The following is a 22349-nucleotide window of genomic DNA, read 5'->3' on the forward strand; positions in this document are numbered from 1 at the left end:
AGGGCGCAAAGCAGAGCTGGAGAAAACTGATTCAGTTTTGATTGGTATATCTTCACCGTTGACAGACTCATAAATTGTGAAAGATGTTGTTCCCGGGCAAAGTGATGCGCGGTGATTTTGTACGAGATTTTAAATAGCTGACTCAGCCTTCCAGCAGCTACTTAAGCCTTGAATGCGAATAGAACATACACACGTGAGCTTCTTCATGTAATTAGCCTTTTAATATTCGTATTCGCTCGTATATTATTTAAACTAGTTAAAACAATTACTGTTTCTAGATGGTATTAAAAGTCTAGTTTATTAAATTTATATATATTGTGATCACATTTTTTCCTTCCATTGGTTATTTTTTTATTCTGCCAATCTTATTTTATCCTACCCAATATCATCAAATGATTAAAAACCAAAGAACAGCAAATACACAGTGCATAAAGAACAGATTCCTGCTTTACTTTTCAATTACCATAGGGATATCATTCATCGTAGCCAATCATACAAACATGTTTGGAGCCCAGTGCCAAATTGCCTGGTAACAAACCTGAATACTTAGCGCTCCGATGCTTTATTCTCGGAATCGAGTCATAAAATCGCGATGAAAATAAAATTACAAACGGAGAACAATGTACCACTAGCGAAAATACTTTTCCAGACTTTTCTGTACGTTTGCTGCCTGGCGACAGTTTGCCTTCTTCATCCCGCTTCTTCGCAAAGAAGCAAACGAATTTCGCTAATTAACTAATGGCGACAATTTTCATAATTGAAATTTAAAACCCTACCCCGAAGGCAACACTGCACACCACACCACATCGCTTGGCAGCTGCATCTTCTGTGCTTCGCCGCTCCAACTCTTACCCTGTGCCCGTCGGCCTACACCGGGTCTGACAGCTCTGTTGGCACCTTCCAAAGAGACGCGCAAATCTGTGTGATTTTTTAATGCTCATTTTTTGTTTGCCTTCTTTACTTTGCAAACTTTTGTGCAGTGAAGAATCCTTCGGGCTTAAACGGTCGTATTTTTTGCATCCCAGGTTTTCGTACACTCTTTGCTGTACACCCCTTTTGCTCAACGATCAACAAAAACGAAGGAAATCAAGTTAAGCACTGGGCAGCTGGAACGAGCCTGATAATGCCTGCAAAAGCTGCAATCGTAAAACATACCAAAACCGTGGAAGTTTATGCACATTGCTGCCTTTGCTGCTACTGCTGCTGCTGCCGAAAACAGGCCACTCAAGCTCTAGAACAACGGAATGCAGGCGCTGCAGTGTGGAAAACTTCTGCAATCCGTTTTATCATAACGAACTCCGTGCTATCGTGGACCGTGCGGGATAGAATAGATCAGGTCAGGTAGATGGGAGCAGTGCCCAGTGTAGAACGTTTGAAAGGATTCGCCTAGTCTAGCTGGCTCGGTTCTTGAGCGCAGAGCCAGCTAATCTCAACACTGCGCGAAACAGAGAAAGCAGTAAGGGCTTCACTGGCGCATTGGCTGTGCTTGAAGATGTCCATTGCGCGTTGTTGCCGAGATTTGGTCACTGCTGCTAGAAGGACGACCTCGGGCAAACACTTTGCAATATTGAAAACAACAAACAGTGCAACACGGCCTGTCGCGACGAGTGTGAGGATGCAGAGCAGAATTTTGCACATTCTTGTGATCAGCCAAAGGGATGCAAAACTTGCTAATTAATAAAACAACTCCATTCCCCGGCGACGGTTGCGTCATTTTGGTTCGCCTGCCCCTCTTTTTGCTTCTACATTGCTTAATTTACTAAGAAGCTCGCAGTGCAAAGAATGTTCAAAGTTTCTCGCTCGTAGTTAAGTGAAAAGTTTGCATTTGAATCGATTGACGAAAAACGATCAAGTTAAGTGGATGCTTTTTTCTACATTTTATTTAAAAACTTGACTGCCTTTTTAAAAACAATACTCCTTGCGCTTTATGAAATATGACTATAAAATTAATGAAACATAAGTTTATGTATGATTTTTCCCCTACTTTTGTGATTTTATTCTGTATCATGAAATATATCTCTTTGTACCAATGATATAAACAAAGATTTATTCTTGATCATATGTTTAAAGCTATTCCAAGATCTCTCAGCATAAAATTCCATTATGGCAATCTTCTGAGCCATTGTCTGCTGTCACAACATAATGTGTGCTCTGGGCATTATTCGATATTATCTTTCTTCAAAATAACTACGCAACTAAACTAGGGCCACGCACAGCAATTCCTCTTAGGAAACACATATCAAATCTCTTTTGACCGATCGACAACATCTGGCGGTCAGATTGCAACCAAACAAGCGTAACGGGAATTTTTGGGGAACCTACCACTTCCTACAATACGATTTGGCACAGCTCTTTCATGATTGCAGACAGCAATACGTTTCAATCTCGTCCCAACGCTTTGTTCCTGCTACAACACACTCAGCTTCATGCTGCTGTATGCCCATCTCCACGAGCATCTAAAGCAAATCGAAATCCAAACCCATAAAGCAACATCCATCGCATCATCGTAAAATGTCACCAGGCCGGATTGGAGCATAAAGTGAAGGACACTGGCAAAGAAGAGGAAGAACACAATGCAGCGATAGAAAACACACAAATGAAAAACTTGTCATTCTAACCAGATGGCATCCATCGGTTCCCATCCGTTAAACCATCTCCAGTTTGCACTTTTTTTGTCACTCCCTAATGTCCGACTACACATTGGCTGGGCGGTCGCTGCACTATTCAGTGCCTATTGCTGGCGCGATTTTATGCAAATGTGGAGCATACAACTGGAGGCCTAAAAACATTGCGACTGGCGCCTTGCCCTCGTGTGAAGGAATGAACTGACATGGTAGGGAGTAAAGCAAATACGAAAAAATAACACATACAACACACACACACGCTCGCATAACAGTTTGGACCAGTGCCACTATTTCTAGCCAAGCCTAGACGTAATACATATTTGTCGTTCGAGTTTCGGCAGCCATCGAGCCGATTAGATCCTCCAAAAATGGAAAGCAAGCAGAAGGACGCGGACGTTTTAAACAGACCAAGTCTTTTTCAATGCCATGGCGGGAGAAATCGGATATGATCCAGTATGTCGTTGGCCCGCGCTGGATGTCAATGGCCCTACCTACGTTGGATTTTGTTTTGCTCTGTTTTTTCAGCAGTTTCAGTTCTATATGAAACTATACTATTTATACCACACTGAAGATTATTATAAAGTTTACAAGCCTCAAGCTTCATCCTGCCGCAGAAACGAACGGCCCCCGATTGTTAGGCGTTATCCCGCAGCGGAGAAAGCTTGTTAAATTCCATTAGGCAATTTGGCTGCTTCCACAATTTATCATTCTTCCATTCGGGGTTTTTTTTTTTTTTTTTGAAAATGCGGTTTACTCTTCCCAAGACTTTCCGCTTCAAACGTTGCGTTTGCTTTGACGCGCGTCCCTGTGACCGAAATTTAAATGGCTCCACCCGAAATTGAATATTTGCTCCTTTGACGCGTCCTGTGCGAGGCAACCACTTCGACCTCACGATTTGAGAAGAACTCTTATACACACACACACCCACTTAAAGCAAACGTGCACAGTTGCCAAAAGCGTATGATCGCGAAGGAAATTGTGTGCGACCTGCAATTATCGCAAGAGTTCCTCCAAAGGGAGATTCTCTGTCGCTTGTCGTAGTGCGACAATGGGTTGCTCAAAAAGTGTTGTGAATGGAATAGGACGGTGAAGCTATTCTTCTATATGATAATTTAGCATTTTTGCAGCAAACTAAATAATTTATCTATTTTTCATTTCATTTCATTTACTTTGGAACGTGATATTTCATATCATATGTTAAGAAATAGGCTGTGGTATAAATATAGATAATAAATGAAAAGTTAAATATATTGAAAATGCACTATATAACAATAAATATATATTTATTCATTTATAAAAATATTCATGCAAACTCATCAAAATAACTCCAAAAATGTACAAAGCTAAGTAATTATACTTCAGAACAAACTGCACTGCATTGCCAAGCAATGTTTTTAATAAAATCAAATACAGAAGAATTTGCCATAAAAGATAAAAAAAAACTCATTAAATTACAGTTTTAATAAAAGCACCGCAGCTACATACACATTTCCGGCTATCCTTTTCGCTCCCGCCCTCGGTGGTTCGAAACCGAGGTTGAACGTTAAAATGTAATTAACAAGAACATGAACAAAGGAACTAGTTAAGGCAACGGCAGTACAACAGACCTCCTACGTCCTAGGCATCTTTTTGCTCCCGTCCCTTTGCTCACTCCCACTTCCGACGGCTTGTGGGCTGCAACTCAATTTCCAACCTTACCGATACGAACTTCCCGCCAACGAAACGGTACCCAATTGAAAAGCACAAGAAAAATGTTTATTTGATTATCGCGCACGCTTATGCCGTGCCTTCACGTGCATATCGAACAAGGCGACCGCACTCTGCCGCAAAAGACGCCACACGTAGCAAATGAACGCACGCTCAAAGGTCGGAAAACTCTCGTCCGGGGAAAAACGCACCGAGGCGACTGTACTTCGATTGATAAATGGTCTCGCATAAGCGCGATGACTTTGGGAACAAATTATTCGTGAACGGCAGATCGCGCGTGCCACAGGGTGCCCTACACGAACGGCACATGAAAGGCCGTGTTTTGTGTGGTGCTGTGGTTCCATTTGCTTGCCGATGGAGCATTTGCTGCACAGTGAGGGTTGTTTCCGGTGCAAAACGAACCATCCAGCATGTGAGTTTGATCACAGGCCTAGCGGTAGCGGTAATATGTATATGAAATTATTAAAACCACCCAAACCCATATGGACAGATCCGATTCATTTCGACGGCGAGCGGATGCGCCGACGCCACACATCATATTAATTTTCTCAATTCAACACAAAACCGTAATACATGACGTTCTCATTAGCATACCTCCTAATCTGGATGGAACGATGGTGGGGCTGCTACTTCTATCTCCCTGCCAGCAGTCAATCATCGGTACAGGTCAAACAGGTCCATGCTGTTTGTTCTATTTTAATTTCATCTGCATTCAAGCGCCCCTCTATTCCAGTCTCGTTTACCCACAATTCAAGCAAAGCTATACCACTATGGGCAGCAAATTCGATGGAAATGCTTCGCGTTAGTTACGTTTTTCCTCAACACGACGACTCCACCCATTTCCCACATTCTGGGCATAGGAGCGACCTTCGCACGGAGGATTAAAAAGTTTCTCTCACATTAATTAAAATTTATTTCACAACACAAGTGGGCAGGACGGCTGGCGTTCAAGCAAGGAATGCGAAAGATCACCGTTTCACTTGTGCCTATAGAGATGTTCTTTGGCAAACGATAGCAAAACCGAACTGAAAAAAAGGTTTCTAAAAAGGGGATAAAAAGAAGGGACTCCTAATCCTATTGTTGGACAAACTTTTCCTCCTTGCAGCGGTTTTGGCAACACCCTTTTTTAAGTTTGGTTAAATTGTTTTAAATCAGTTGACCAAGGGTCTATGGGCAATTTTGGAATAGGGCGAGCAATATTCCGTTTTGCACTTTTTCCCCCAAATAATTATCTCTTTTTATATGATGCTGTACTTTGATTTTTTCATACACTAAATTACAGCTAAAGTAAGTGTGAATAGAAACAAACAAAGCTTGATAGCTTGTCAGCTTTTCAAGCATAGCTTAAGTTTTCAATTAATATAGAATCATTCCTAGTTAGGTGTAATTAAATGCCCCATTGTTCCACATTACAGTCAAACAGCAATGTAAGGAGCATCAATCGAACATTATTGAACTAAAATTTAAAGTTTTCTAGTGTCTAACGATATTCTTACGACGATCAGTTTCATTTATGTTTTGTTTCGCATAGTCTAACTAGGTTATAAATTGTTTTAAATCGAATTTATTTTAAATTACCTTACGAATTATTTTAAAACTACACATAACAGCCATCACTATAGATTGGAAAATGAAGTTTTGTTCGCTATTTTTTCAATAAAATGCTTTCCTCAGCATCAGCAAATGCAGGAATTCAGCATCATCATAACATTCACCAATCATCATATTGTATCGTAGCCGGTCTGCACCTCCGTCAAGAATTTCTTTTCAAAATACGGCTTATTTTCCAGCAGGTAGATCCACGGCTCATGGCCATAAAATAATACCAGGGAAATTAGTGCAAGATACATCTATCATTTCGTTCATTCTTAAAATCATCTAAAATTCTTCAGTTTACCCATTTGGATTTCCCTGAATGATGGGTATCCTGAATTCACTGCTGTACGTTGAACTACACAACAGCTCCCCTTCTACTTCGAGGTTTTCATCTTTAACTTTTTTTCCATGCTTCCCAAGCGGGTTTTTATACTGAGTTAATGTCACCCAGCCTCCACGTCTCCGGTAAATCTTCCTGATTCCAGATCCTTGCGATCAGATGGATATTCTTGACGGTACGTCACGTGGGCACCTTGGTGGACCGATGCTTACTTAAAACTCTTTAGCTTAAAAGGGAAATCAAATCTTATATAAATCACCATAATAGGCTAAGATTTGTTCAACAGCTCGTAGTGCTGTTTTAATTTTTTTTTTTTTGCTTATGAAGTTGGTTCAATTAATCTACCCGTTCTAACTTACCCGCGAGCTGGTTGAAAACACTTTACACATGTGCTAATGCTAGTGTGCAGATAAATTCATAACTTTGGGTCAAAAAAAATCATCCATTCAATGTAATGATGCAATTAAAACGATACCATAAAGAGTATTGTAATCCTCTGTTATCCCTCGTTCGCAATGGTACAGTTTAAATGTAGCTTCGATTGTCTCCATACCCGCCCCTCTCTCGCACACGTACCAGATTAGCAACAAGCTTAGCATCAAATCTGTATGGATTAAAAATTAAATAACATTAAAACGCTATAATTAAAATCAAATGCTTTAAATAAACCAACCAGTCTCTGACCACCACCACCACCACCACCACCGACACGGACAGGTTTTGTGTGAATCTCAAATCCACTCGTGACTAGAGCCATTCGATACGCGGCATTAAATTATGGACCTTAATGCTATCAAATATCGCCTATAAATGATCGGCAAACACTTTACGCACATTCCTTTGACCAACGTGACCCAAGCCCGCTGCTTTTTTGTTGTTGTTAATTTTTTTTTTAATTTTGTCGTTTTTGTGTTGCTGGACTCATGCGCAACATGGCTGTTAGTGGTAAAGCGTTACCACCATAAAAAGTGGCACTACCAATTGCGACTCTACACAAACACACTTCCACACATTGCATTTGTGCATTTTTGTGGCCAACCTATATGGTGCCCGAGTTGTATCAGTTGTGCTTTCCATGCAAATAGCCCTTTACCGATCATTACCGAGGCGGAGAACGCGAACCAGAGGGTGGTTGATCAATTTTGTGTTGTTTGTGTATGTTACCACTTTTAATTGAAACCATTTGTAGTGTTTGGTATCGGTTCACCGGTTCGTTGGGGAGGACCGTAAACGTTTCTCTGTGCACGCAATCAAACTACATCGCATGTGCATTTTGATGCCACTCTTGGTAGGTTGGCGTGATGTGGAGGATTGTGCAGCATTTAAATGCGTCTCCCTATTTACCTACCCCGTTTCTTCAGCTTCTTCCCGCACGCAGAGGAATGGAAGGCATTACCCATGTTTTCATTAATTTAATACGATTATTATAATTTATCACGTGTAGGGAAAAAATACTCTCAAACATCCAACCAACCACTCTGTAGTGAAATTATTCACAAATTCAATTGCGTCTGGAAATAGAGTTCCCTGTAAAAACCGTCTCGGTACCTTACGCATAGCCAATTTCATGACGTTTAAAAGTAACACTGAAACGAAGGCCACTTTATGGGTTTACAGATTTTTTATGTGCACACTGTTTTTGCAAACTCTCGGTCCGGAAATGGAGCACTGCATTTCGAGCTTAACACAATTTGGTTTCATAGTATTTGCACACATCAGTTAGTTGTTTTTTGCCAATCTTTCAGGCAATGTTGGCCAAATGGCTGTCTGTGTTTTGATAATGATGTTAATTTGCTGCTCGAAACACGAGCCATACTACTTTTCGACCAAATTTTTGCACCATATGCACCGTGCTGTGTCCTGTGTACAGGGAGAGAAAAAAGATAATATTTGGTTTGTACCAACAAATCATCAAACTCCACGAGACTGGTTTATCCGTTCGCATACAGCCACAGGCCTAATTTGCTACAGAGTTGAAATATATCGTCCAATTTCGAATTGTTCATGTTCAAACCACTCTACCCTCAGGCCTGGTTTCGGTTTGAACGTGTGCAGATGTGTAAAGCATAAATTGATGAAATTTCAGTCAAAACGATTTTAGACATTTCTTTCATACATTTTTTGTTTTTGCTTTTTACACTTATGCGTATACAATTCACACAATGTTTTTTGTTGGCGTAAATATTCAGAAGACGGTATGTGGTTGACAGGCAGATGAATGGGTAATCGTATTTTACACGCTTTTTTACACGTAAGGGGTGTGTATGTGTGTTTTTAATCTAATCAAACAGACGTTTAAAAACACATATTCGAACAACAAAAAACCATAGAATATTTATATTTTTAAACCCGTTTGATCCATACACGTACGTGTGGACTTGGCAGCTAATAATTACATATCCAAAGAACGCACATCTCTTGCAAACCCTCGCCACAGCTGGTTTCGACAAGTTAATTAGTGGATCGACATGTTGTTAAAGTGATGTAAATATAATGTTTGAATCGACCTATTTCCGATTCGATGGTTGTGATTTTTTATATTTGTAAGTTCTTATAATAACCAATTCGCTTAGTTGCACATTTAACTCAGCTAATTTCATAATAGTTTTTATCAAATTTACGAAAACAATTAGTGACATTGTGCATCAATTTTTACCTCTAACGCACCTACCTTGTTCAATGTAATTCACCTACCGTGTAATGTTCAAACTACCGACTAACAGTAAGTTGATTTGTCTGTAATAGCAGTTAGTATTATTTGTTAAAGAAGATATATATCTTAATATTGTTAGTCAACGAAGCGGCCGGTCTGGTGGTACAGTCGTCTTCTCGACTAACAATATGGGACTTAACAACATACCCGTCATGGGTTCCGTCAAGCCCCGAATAGACCGTGTCCCCATACGTAGGACTGACTATCCTGGTATGGTAACAATGAGTCGCTTTATCGTTTTGCATTGCTTTTTCTCTGTTTTCCTATCTCTTTTTCTCTCTAACAAATTTGTTACGGGACCGCTCGGCTTACGGGATCGCGTAAAGGCCCTACAGATATAAATTTATATTTACTATGAAAATTTTATGTTTATATAGACCACAATTGGTGCCATAGACTGGAAATTTGGCAGCAAGGACGGTATCTAATGTTGTCGAATGTTACTTATATTTTATGACAACTTTTATTACATGCTATGTATGAGACTTCTACCTAATCCTATTACACAAAGTTGTAATAATTTACAGTGTAATCTCTCTTTCAAACTCCAAAAGCTCGTCTTCACACAGTTGCAACGCAATGCAATACCCATCGAATTCAAATAGCGTTGGCTCATCAAGCACTGTTTCTTTAGTGAACATCTAGCAATATGCACCCATCAATACAAGCGTGCCACTACGCTGTTCAGTTCAATCACCAACCACTGCACTTGACAGCTTAAACTGCTGTCTTTTTCACCTGTAATATTTATACTTTCTAGGAAAGGATGAAGTACTACAGAGACAGGAAAAGAAGAACTAACAACTCCATAGCAAACACCTTATGCACAGCTACTCGAGCAAACCGAGCAGTCGTTTAGCGAAACATGGTGAAACGTTGTCCCCGGAGTGGCAATACAAATCGATATAGATTTTCAATATGCATTCGGCACGTACAAACACTCACACTAACATAGTATTTTCTGACTGATGCATACATTTCACAGTACCATCAACGAACCGCAGCAAAATATCATCGTCGCATGCCAATGGCAGCCAGCATGCACCGTTGAGTGCATCCACCGGCAGCCACTGTGACGGCGCATCGTGAGAAAAATCACACTCAAGCTAAAAACAACAGCAAAAACAGAGGCTAGGAGAGAAAAGTGTTTGATAAATATTCTACCACTCACCTCCTGAGCGGGACAGAGGACCCCCTGAAACGGCCAGAGGAATGCCGATAGACGGGGAAAGCTAATTTTACAACCTAGAAAAATCAGTGAAAAATGTCCCAGAAGGCGGAAAGCAACGGACAGCTGCAGAAGATGCAGCATGGCAAACGAAAGCAAATAAAAAGGCACACTCCCATCGGAAGCCGGCAGCTGGGGAAGTGAATGGACAGGACAGCAACGATGGGGACCAACTAGCAGCAGCAGCAGCAGCAGATGACGTTCGTTACCAGAATCGTCCCGGGTGGAATTTTCAATGTCCATCGATGAATAAAATATAAATCGTGTACCGGACAGTTCGAATATAAATGGCTACATAAATAGACTGTCCTTTGGGTTCCCCGGCTGGATCGGGCATTCCTCTTTCACTGGTAAAAGCCAGCAAATATCGAAATGTCTCTACTCTTTTCTTCTTCTTTTTTTTGCTCCTCTTCTACTGTGTCCTTGTCTTGTGAGGAATACCCCTCCCCTCTCCCCCCCCCCCCCCCCAAACAGCGAAAGAAATCCTTTTCCTGTGCTGTTCATCCATCACGTTCTGCCCCGTTTTCTGGCAGCCTTTTCCCAAGAATGTATGCCAACCACTTTATGTGTCGCACCTCTGGGATTTCCTGTTGATGAAAAGAAGGACACACGCGCTCGATTGTCGAGAAAGCGCAACGAAAGGAAACGGAGTCACTTCACAATTGAAATATCCTGAATCGCTTCCCTTGCGTCGGAGGAGCCTCACCTGCGCTGCGGGGAATTCCGGGAGTTTTAAGCGGTTCCAAATAGATTGAACCCTTATTTCGTGCTAGCTCCATTATGGCCCTTTTTGCATACAACCCAACGACGTTCGTTCGACTCTGCCCCAAAGGGACACTTGCTGACAATCACATCCCCAAACGATCCATTAGATATAATCCGCCTCCTATTAATAGATGGCATGCCGCCGTGCCGATGCGACAAACAACCTAACCCGCATCTCCAGTGTGCCATCGGTCGGCCGGGCGACTCGTGTGGCCCGACTCTTCCCCACTTTTGCCAAAGGGTTCACCTTTTTGGCGTTTAATTGAATTTGCGCTCCTTACGTCCACAGTACGTTCCGTACTGTAGTCACTCGTACTGCTCAGTGCAGTAAATTATGAATGAACCCGACTGTCGGCACCCGTACACAAGCCTGCAGCGAGTGCAGCCGCTTTTTCTAAACACCACCCAACCACCATCCCTCATTCGGATGGCCTTGCACTTCATTTTCATCTTCCGCCGGTGCGTCTTTTGGGTTCGCAGAAAACACACCCGGACCGTTCCGGGTGGATGCAAACCGCACACATATTTCATAAATAATCAGAACTGTGCTATGCTGTGCTATGCTGCTGCTCTCCCCGACGATGGTGCGCTCAACAGCAACAGCAGCGCCTGATGTCTTTCTACCCGCCCGAAGGATGCCGAAGAATTACCTCTCCCTGGTGAGTTGGTGAGGTTTTTGTATATTTTAGCATAAATGTTGCTGCTTTTCCTTTCGTTTTGTTTTCACTTTTTGCTCTTTTTTTGTTGATGGTCTGTTTGGTTTGTGGCTTGACAAGGGAATGTCTTCTCACACTGATGTCGCGTCTTGCGATACCCGGGTGCCCTGAAAGGGGTTGCTCGCAATAATAATCATGCTCGGGGGAATTAGATTGTACCGTACCCAGTGCGCCCTACCAGCAAGCAGTAAAGTCAGCGTCGGAACAAATGGACCGGAACAGTGAGGCCATCTACAGTGTGGCATCGCGTCTACAGGAGGAAAGCAAACTTGCTACTCCAACACGCTCACTGGCTGTACTGCTGATGAGAGCAAACGGCAAGCGGCCCGCTTTCTTGAACGATGTCTTTTATGCTCCAAGCTGCCACAAAAACGATCCCTTGTTTGTTGGGCTGTCCCTTTTGCCCGGGGGTCATAAATATCAGAAGGTTTTTTTGCTGCCCGATGGTATGAAGTGGAACCGATTGAAGAGATTTATCTTTTAATCGAACTCCCTACTTTAATATCATCCGGCAATCAGCTCTTTGCTGCCTCTAATGATGCATCGCAACTCAGTCATTTGTGCACTACTAAAGCGGTTGCTCCAAAGAGGAATGAGCAACACAAGGAGCATATTGTTTTCGTACCATTTTTGTTCCACATTTCACCTACAAGACAAAAGTATTGTATTGGCAACTGTATTTAATAATTTATTTAAAAACTAGAAATGGACATGACTATGTTATTAAGTATTTCGAATAGATCCTCAAAAACTAGAACAGATCTTTCACCCTCTTGCATAGACATCAACTGCTATATCTGATCCACATAAGTAAAGTATACACATACGCCATATCCAAACAAATTATTAAAAAGGGTCTTCCCAACAAATATTTTAAATACATGCTTTTATCCAGTTGTTCAGCTATTCGTAGAGGTTGATTTGTCCAACTTGATGTGTCACATGACTTTTCATCTTGTTGGAGGTCAGCGATTTAATCCTCAAAAATGTTGCCGAATTTACTCAAAGTAAAAACAATAGCTTATTGCCCTTACAAACGCGCGATCAAACCAAATACGATAATCGATTGCGAATATTAATATTATCATTTAGTTAGTTACAACGGGCCATACGACATCATTAAGATGGGTAACAGCACAAAATCAAATAGCAAAATCAGGCCATTTATCAAATTTCACTGCGGCCATGGCAGAAGCCGAAGGCGTTCTTTGAAGCACTGGGTCAAAAATATTAAAATCAAAATAATTCGAAACATTGTCAACTTCAGTCGACTTGCGGAACATGAAGTCGGACCGACCAGCGCTGGTGCGGGGCTTAACAACCCATCGAGTCTCTCTAGATGGAAGTGGAGGTGCGTGGGTATCAATGCGATGCAACAAAAGCGATGACTTGATACAGTCATTTAACAGGCCAGCGATAATAGCCTCTTCCTGAGATTATTACGATCCTGCCAGGGAAGTAGGCCTATGGCATATCGCGTGAGTTTTAGTTGAATCAAGTCGAAAAAGCAGTAGTTATACTCCAGACAAATACGCACGAATATTTCAAGACCGAGCGAACGATACTACTGTAGACAGTATTAATGCATATAGGGTCGCATTTTTGAGAAATCCGGATTACCAGGACAAGTATTTTGTTTCCACTGGTAACAACATCACCTACAGTCAGTCCAGAAAGTATTCGTCTAACTGAATATTTTGCAGAAAAAGGCGAATTATGGCCGCAATAGGCATGGGGCGGTAAAAGTAATGATGAGGTTTGATAAAAGGACCATCAATACACACGTTTTGCTAAAAAGTAAGCATTTAAATAGTTCAAAAGCAACCAAAATACATAAAAAAACTCAAAAAAGTCGTTTGATGGGCGCGCAAAAAGTATTCGTCCATCAGACTTTTGGCGTAATATGCGTATGAAAACAAAGGTTATGGAATCAAAACATGTCCTGATCTTGTTTCTTATTGCATTTATGACTATTGGTGACTACTTGCACAACGCAAGAACTCATTTGAATCTTTAAAAAGGCGTAGTATTGATTCACTCATCCTAGAAGGCTTGTTCCAATTATTCTCTGGTATAAATATTGCATTTCCGGACTACGTGGCCAAGTTCCATTGGAAAAAGGCAACTGATATCATATTGAAGGTCTACTAAATCATTTTCATTAGTTTGATTTCAGCTGGTTTGGCGTTCCGGACAAATGACAATGCCCTGTATGTTCTACAGCTCCACTGTTCTTGAAACATCTGATACATTTTAAGTACAATTTCTCAGAACTGGGACTCAAAGTACTTAAAAACTGCATTAATATGTTCCCCCCTCTCCTATCATTTTGAATCATTTTTCTAGCTCACCTAACCTCACTGAGCCCTAGTATCATGACTCCATGATGCTACCGTTACACGAGATTTTGATGTTGCATCTTAGTAGACTGTTTCCGCTACGGTAGACGTCGGCCGTATGACTTTGGCGATTTAAACATGTTTTAATATGCTAGTAGAGCCTAATTTTAAATAAATTCCTGAATTATTTGATGCACCTTAACAAATTTGGCCACTTTCTGTGTATCGTATTATTCAAACAAAACATGTTTGTAACAACTCACTCATTCAAGTTATTACAAGACCAGCTACGATGAAATGCAGCATGACCCATCAACCAAATCTGACCCATCTCTTTTCCTGATCTTATTGGCCATCAGAAAATGCACTGATTCCTTGGTAAAATTTGATTTTTTGGACATTGAACCGCTTCTTTCGTTAGATTAACCGTCAAGAATGACTGCTTACATGGCAGTTTGTCACACAATTAGTGTCAGAAAAATGGCCAAACACTGATCAAATGAAGGAACGAGGTCTCCCATACATTTTGTAACCTACAAAAATGGGTAGGATAGGTTATGCATAAGTTAAAGATACGATTTTCGGCATCATGCTTCAATCACTTAACTCCCCCGCCTTTAGTGCCTCTCTGACCGCTTGAAGCGCAATTGAAACAACATAAATGCATTAATTTAGAAGGAAGACACCAGTAGATTGATAATAATAAATTTAATTCACGTCTACGTAGTGTTTGTCCATCGTAAATAACTAAAAAGCTCAATGGACGAATACTTTTTGCGCGCCCATCAAACGACTTTTTTTAGTTTTTTATGTATTTTGGTTGCTATTGCACTATTTAAATGCTTATTTTTTAGCAAAACGTGTGTATTGATGGTCTCTTTATCAAACCTCATCATTACTTTTACCGCCCCAATATTCAGCTAGACGAATACTTTTTGGACTGACTGTATGTGCTGCTTTAAATTCAAATTTGAATCTAGAAGAACGCTCAGGACTTTATCATAAATTTGTCGATTAACTGCAGCACCGTCTATGAAGTAGGAAGCTCGGGGAATAGTGCATCGGCACAAAGACACACAAACGCTTTTCTCAATGCAGATGGTCAGACCGCTGTGCTTGTACCACGAGCAGAAGGTATCGAGACAGTCTGGCAGGAGCATATAGTCACTTGTGTTGTGCATAGGCGCGAAATTTTTGCGTCGCCAGCAAACAAACTAACAATATCAGGAGGAAAAGCGAGGGTGACATTATTGATGAATAATATGTAGAGAGCTACTGACTGCTTTTATTAGAAATGTGGATGTCAATTTTGATGTCGTACGAGCGATTCCCTACATAAGACTTAAGCCACTCCAGAAGCGAGCATAGAAGTCCTAGCTTATCTAGTTTAGCAAGAAAAAAATGCTTGATTGAAAGAGTCGAATACATTGCCATTTTTCATATTCAGACCACCTTTCCAAGTATTCTTTCAGGGAATATTCGTAATCTACAAGTCTGGAAAAATCGTTGACATTTCTCGGGTGAGTGGGAAACTATTGACTCCTTTGATTGTGTTTTTTATCAATATTGAATAGTTTTTTCGCGGTATCTAAAAACAGCAAGCAATCCTGCAATTTTAAGCAATCCTGCAAAGCCGTTTCTCCTGAATAAGACAAAAAACAGCCCTTTTACGATATCCCCATACCAAAACAAAATTATCGCGGTCTTTCGTTTTCTTCCATGAATTAAATGTTGCACAATTAAGCCTCATGGTTAAATAAAGCTGAATTCATACACATTCACTGTTATGTTTTTCAATAGAATCTTGTTCCATTTTTATTTACTATTTGTTTAATTACTATGCAATCAGAAAGCCTTTATCATATTCATACCCTGGCATTGTTTCTCACTAACAGCAGGATGAATGCTGATAATCTGTACGCATTGAATGGATTGGATTTATGCATTCAGTCCATTATATTGCATTGATAATGGTGAAAAAATATTACCCGATTTAATGTAACACTGTTCCTCGTACCATTGAACAAAGAAAACACAAAAATCAGTCCATTCCCGTGAATCGCACGCAATTCACTGCGTTTGAATAAAATTCCATCGCCACCATCGCTGTATTTAAATCATCTGTAGTAATTGTTCCAACAGCTCGTCAGCACACTTCCGCTTGTGTCAAGTTTGGTGCAATTATTGCATTTTTTGTATCCATTTCATCAGCATGCACCCATATTTTGGGCATAATATGTGGTTGGCTTCTACCGTTCGGGGCACTGAGAAACGTACGCAAAGAGATGAGAGACATTTTGGCAAAGTGGAATTTTCATATTAAAAACTGAAAAGCGGAAGCATGTATGATGTGTTGGTTTCCGCGGATGACCAGAAAAATCTCGTCCAGCACAGCACGGATCATGCTGCAAGCGTGGATGGGCGGTACCTGTCATCATCTTTTGAGGGTTTTATTAATATAAACGAGTATATTGAGTTGTTCACAATTATGGGAAATGAACGCGTGTACAGCTTGAGCAGAATTCATCAAAGAGTTTTTAAAATACCTCCTGTTCTACTGGTAAAATTTGATACGCAGTACAGTGGTTTCATTTTTTTAAACGTCATTATTCCATCAGCATGTTGTATAAGATTTAACAAATAACAAATCAGAGAGCCCACAGTGCAATGAAACCAACTTTACCTCATAATAATATGAATTTTCAATAATATAACACTTCCGTTCAAAGCCAGAAATTGCACAACGATCCTACAGACAACGGATGAGCTTTAAAAAAAGGCCAGATTTTTGCTTCATCTCAAAATGCAAGCCTCATGTAGAAGCAAAACAGCGACCCTCATCCCGATCGCCACTTCCGCACAATAAATCGCTTTGTACGATGCGCGTGGCGAAATGAGCAAAAACTTAATACCATCAGACTGATTTTTATCAAAGCGAAGCTGCACAACATTCAGCCTTGTTTCGGCCACTCATGGCTACAGCCCGCAGACACACGTTCGCGGCAGGCCGGCGGCAGCAATCTTCATTAGAGATTTATTACATTCAGAAGGCTCTCTTGCTTGAAGCGCGCTTAAAAAACAGACCCCCGCCATGGTACGGTAAGCATCCACCATCGGCGGAAACAAGGAAACATCAACCGAGTACACGGAATTCCACGAGATGTGGGGTTGTGTTGCGGAACGGCACACTTTACGTACGGCACTCCATACAGCCTCGTTTTGCGATCATCTTAACCCATAACGCTGGCGACACCGGAGCGGTACGTCGTCGCCCGAATGGTTACGGTTGCTGGCAGGTTTGGTTCCGTAGTGTTTTTTTTATTCACGAAACTTCGTAAACCGGTAAATGGCTGTAAGGACGAAGCTTCCCTTTTCTATTTGCTACTGTTGCTGGCGATGGTGCTGCTGCTGCTGCTGCTGCTGATACAATGGTAATAAACATGTAAACAGAGCGGTCGACTACTGCTGCTGCTCGTAAGATATGCTCTATGATTCAGTAAATGCTCGTTAAAAAACATGTTTATACACATCGCCCTTTGGCTTTGTGTTTGTGTAGATGTATGCTCTGAAGCATGTAACAGGTTGGAACTTCCGGGGTTAAAAAGTGTCACACATGCCCAAACGCAGTGGCCTCGAAAAAAAACTGTTCCTTGCCTGTGGGAAATTTGATCCCGTAAAACTGGCAAACGTATGGCCTAATCGACCGTTCGTTAAAAGAACAATTTATGATGTATCATATTTGGACCGAGTACTTTCCATCGTAAATAAGCATTTCCTCGAGAATCCACGCTGTTAAACTGATGTAAATATCAGCTTTCATAATTTCTATTATAAATATGGGTGCAATACTTAGAGATAACATTAAAATGCTTTTCTAAAATGTAACATTGATTTAAGTGATGTTTTATTTGACTTATTATGAAACCACAGTTAAAAGTTCTCTAGAAATGTATAGTAAATGAGAAATGTAGAAATGTACAGTAAATTAAACAATACTATCAATCAAGGTGCTCCTCTTTGCAGCAGCGGCCTTCGGATGTGCCCCTTTTAAGAAGTCTAATTATGAGTTATTCGACCGCAACGCTATTCTTTCCTGCATCCATTACCGGAGTCAAACATCGGCCCAAGTTAAAATCATGCACACCACGTACGCAACGCACGCCTGCACTGCTCCGAAAAGCGACTGAATGCTTTCGATAATTATCAATCAATTTTTCATTATTCATCATTTGCACATATAACCCAGAAGCCCCCTGGCCGTACCGTACCTGTAAAATCCGATGATCAACCTATTCTTTCATCCGGTCCCACGAGGGAATACAGATTCCAGCAGCGTCGCGAACACTTCCGCTTGCGCAACTGGAGATTGCTGATGAGGCGATGCGCTTAACGGATTGCAAAAACACACACCAACACACACTCACGCACACGTGCACTCATGCACAAATCGACTATCGGACACAATACGCACACATACACACAGAGACACCCACACACGCACACACAAATTGCCCTTTTTAATGACTAGCCGATGATTTTATTCGTCTGGCTCATTTTATAGCACATTTGGCACGGTGAACATTTGTATCCTTCCGTTTTATTCTCCACAGCACTCTCACACTGGGCACATGGCGCATCGGGCATCGGTCATCGGGATTTAAATATCACTGCACAAACCTTTACGCCTTCCTCCTGTCGCAGATGCGGATTTGGATCCGGTTTTTTTTCACTTACATCCCATTTAATTCATACGAACGATAATCAACACACTCACACTTGCATACACGTTTCGATGTTTTTCATTCTTTCTTATTGGCACGCGTCACTTCCGATCGCAATGGATTTCGCACCACGTTTTTCACTTTCCTTGCACCACCCCGAGCACTGGGGAAGCGAATAGGGTAGTCGGGAGCAGCCAAAAATCTGATGCAGAAGCGCACAGTGCAATGGGTTTCCATAAATCTACATTATTATAAAATTTGAATGGATTCGTTCACCGCTAACCATTTCATTGAGTAAATTGTGCTGAATAATTAACGATTATTTATTGAAAATCCTACTGCCGACCGGCTGCCGACGACTGTTGGCCACGATACCGGAACCTTCTGCGTAATACCGAAAAGGATAACGTTTTCCCGTAATCCTTTCGGTCTTACGAGAGTGAGGCTATTCGGTAGATAGCTTGGACACAAAACACAATCAGGTTCCTGGTAGTTGGTTGGATATTAATATGCTTTCCTGTCTTGCAGACTCTGCAACGCAGTAACACGATTGAAATTCTTTCGTCTAACGAAATTAACACAATTACACGAAATTAACTACGGTCCGGACCGCTTGGCGCCGACGATTAAACTGTCATCACACTAAGCCGGTCCGACACTTCTCTTAATGCACAGCAGGGCAGCACAGCTAGCCCCAGAATCCTCTCAAATTATTTTTCTACACTCAGTTCCCTGATAAACTGAAGAATGTTTTTCCCCACCAACAGTGAAGGACGACGTACACGAGTTTCACACTAGATTGGAAAAACAAACACCGCACAAAACACAGAACCTGCCCGGAAAGCCCCGGGATTAACGTTCGATAAGAACGCAGCTACCTGCAGATAACGAATCGTGAAAACGTGTACGGTCCGTGCTGTTGTTCGACTGACACAAAACGCCCCCAGACTAATGGAAGCGTTTGCATTTGAGTTCCCTTCGATCTTCGGGCTGCACGCCCCAGCAGCCGAACAGCTGCGCCCCGGTTTGGCACGAACCCAACACGAACCGAATCTCTCACGCCCATGATTCGTGGCCGCTCGGGTAGCTCGCGTGCATCGGTCACAGAACGCCGGGACTTACCCCGAAGCGGATTGCTTTTCACACGCGCACACACACGCACACTCCAGCGCTCAGGCCAACCTCGCGAAGTGGCCACGAGTTGGGTGAGTTTTCCAACCGAGCTGTTATCGCGTTCCGTGCCGGCTGCGCTTCGCACCGCTGGGTGACCGATTTTCACGCGAGCTGGCACGATGAAAAACTCTTCGACGGACAATGCTGGCAAGCAAAACAAAACCAAAACATTGCAAGCGCCAGGGGTTCGCGAGCGCCTGGTGAAACGCATCGGTGCAGTTAAGGACTTTTTTTACGTGGCTGCTGTTTTGGTTGGTGTGCGAATCGATAATCTACTATCTAATACGTTAGATATTTAGGTAGGTTATTATTCAGTTACAGTAACCGTAATGCACATTCCAAGAAATCTATATTAACTTTATATCATCTCAATGGAATTCTATTACATCTTCAACTTCTGATCTTCAGAGCGGGTTCTATTACATAGCCCCATCGTTGATTTTGTTAGTAGTTTTGATTACTAAACAACCACGCAAAGCAAGGAACCCTTTCTCGTATAACCTTAAGCTATACTTTCAGATTATTATAGTGGGCGATTGCAGAGCTTACAAGCTTAATTAAATCAAATTATCTCAGTGAAAAGTTTGCTTAAAAAATGGACAAAAATTGTTTATTTTTCATGGATTTATCTTAACCCGCACTAAATAAATATTAATAATAGTATCCGATGCGTCAGTAGACCAAATTTGAAAACTCTATCAAGAGAACTCTAATCGTCTTCTATATGGCGTAACGTCCTACGCGGACATGCCTGCCTATACAGTCTTTCGAGACTTAATTCATTACCACGAAGCCGGATAGTCAATCCTTGCTACGGGTGGTGGTCCATTCTGGGCTTGAACCCATGACGGTCAAGTTATTGAGTCGTTCAAGTTGACGACTGTACCACGGGACCGCCCCGATGGCGCCACGGGAGAACTCTAAGCACGAAGGCCAAAAAAGAGAAGCTAATTCGTTCAGGATCAAAGAACGGCCCCCCTTAGCGTCTAAAGCGGACTCCGTGGGGCAGTTTGTGGACGTCGTATAAGCCTGTTCCGGCATCTACAACATTTTTGAACTATTAGACAACAATCAGAGCCCAGTTCTGAATGTCCGACGGCCCTGAGCAACTTGAGGTTCCAAAGGAGGTTCTTGAGGTTCCAAAGGAATCTGAAAATGATGCCGGCCAAACATTAAAACAGTACCTAGAATACATGAACAAACATATCAGGAAGCTGAAATCATGTTCAATGGTTTCACAGTGGCAAGCAATGACGCCAAAACTCAATGCGATCTGATGATCATCCACCATAATGCAGCTCTACGCCAACAATTTTGTCGCGAAAAGTAAGGAGGAATTGATATAAATCAAAGGTAGATTTTAAAACATGCGTATTTCTTCCTCCACCATGGCGAAAATCCCGGATAACGGACGGCAGGCACCTTGCAAGGTCGTAGATTTATTTTTACATATAAGCATAAATAATTACTCTTCCAAGAGTTTTCCAGGAACGAAATTATCTTGCTTAGTTTTTTTGCTACATCCAGCCAAAAAAAGCCCATTCTTTACACAAACTTATTTTGCATTTTGCGTTATTTGCTTTATTCGTCTTATGTCCTTATTGTTAATTATTGGTTCTTCTTCTTCTATTTGGCATTGCGTCCCACGTGGAAATGCCGGCAGCCTTGCTACGGGGGGACGGTCCATTCTAGTCTTTAACCCGTGGCGGGCATGTTATTGAGTAGTTAGAGTTGACGACAGTACCACGGGACCGCCCCTTATTAAAATATTGGTTATTAAACATTTAAAAAGCCACGAGAACTATCTATTAAAGCGTTGCTTAAATACTATCCTTAAACTCTTGTTAAAAGAGCTGCGTAAATAAAATATGTATCGAAAATATTTGTTTTTGAATTTACTTTGAATTTGACCTTTGAAATTTGCTTTTTTAACTTTTTAAAAGAACATTCTATAAAAAATATTCAATAAAACCGTAAAAAACTTAAAATCCCTGAGAAACTCAATTAATCGTTTTTATGTGGTTTATATAGGGTTTTATAGTGATTTATGCATAAATTCAAACCATATTCCTCTTTGGTAAAGATCCTTTTGTACATTCAATTTATCCGCCATCTAATTAAATCAGCCACCATGTCAACAATTAAAAATGCTCATTTTAAATCTAAATCCAATCACAGCATCACTAATAAAAACAAAACAAAAAACAAAAGTGCAATAGAACCAATACAAAAAAACACTTCACTACACCATTGCAGCAAACAACCGCAGCCAGCTTAAGCGTAAGCTTTGCAGTGAGATAAATGCCATCATAAAAACAAAGTCAAACATCAAACACATTAAAAGCAAATCGTTACACATCATACAGCCGCATCCAATGGCCGACCTCACGACCGACCGGCCGGGCGCACACATTCTGCATTGGCTTT

General features: G+C 41.3%; 1 protein-coding gene across 5 annotated transcripts in view; it reads right to left on the minus strand.

Annotated features, from left to right (window-relative positions):
• The window catches only part of LOC121588746, a 145228-nt gene extending 125537 nt beyond the window's left edge, over positions 1-19691 (minus strand). Inside the window, exons 1-2 of one of the 5 annotated variants that reach the window (XM_041907050.1) lie at positions 19628-19691; positions 18297-18951 (exon numbers count right to left, since the gene is read on the minus strand). The gene's annotated coding sequence lies outside the window, so the exon portion shown is untranslated. Of the gene's footprint in view, positions 1-18296 lie in introns of all 5 variants that reach the window. The other 4 variants (XM_041907047.1, XM_041907049.1, XM_041907048.1 and 1 more) reach the window with 4 other exon arrangements.
• Between the last annotated feature and the right edge of the window lie 2658 nt (positions 19692-22349).

This window comes from Anopheles merus, chromosome 2R (genome assembly GCF_017562075.2).
Source record: "Anopheles merus strain MAF chromosome 2R, AmerM5.1, whole genome shotgun sequence".
Classification (NCBI taxonomy): domain Eukaryota; kingdom Metazoa; phylum Arthropoda; class Insecta; order Diptera; family Culicidae; genus Anopheles; species Anopheles merus.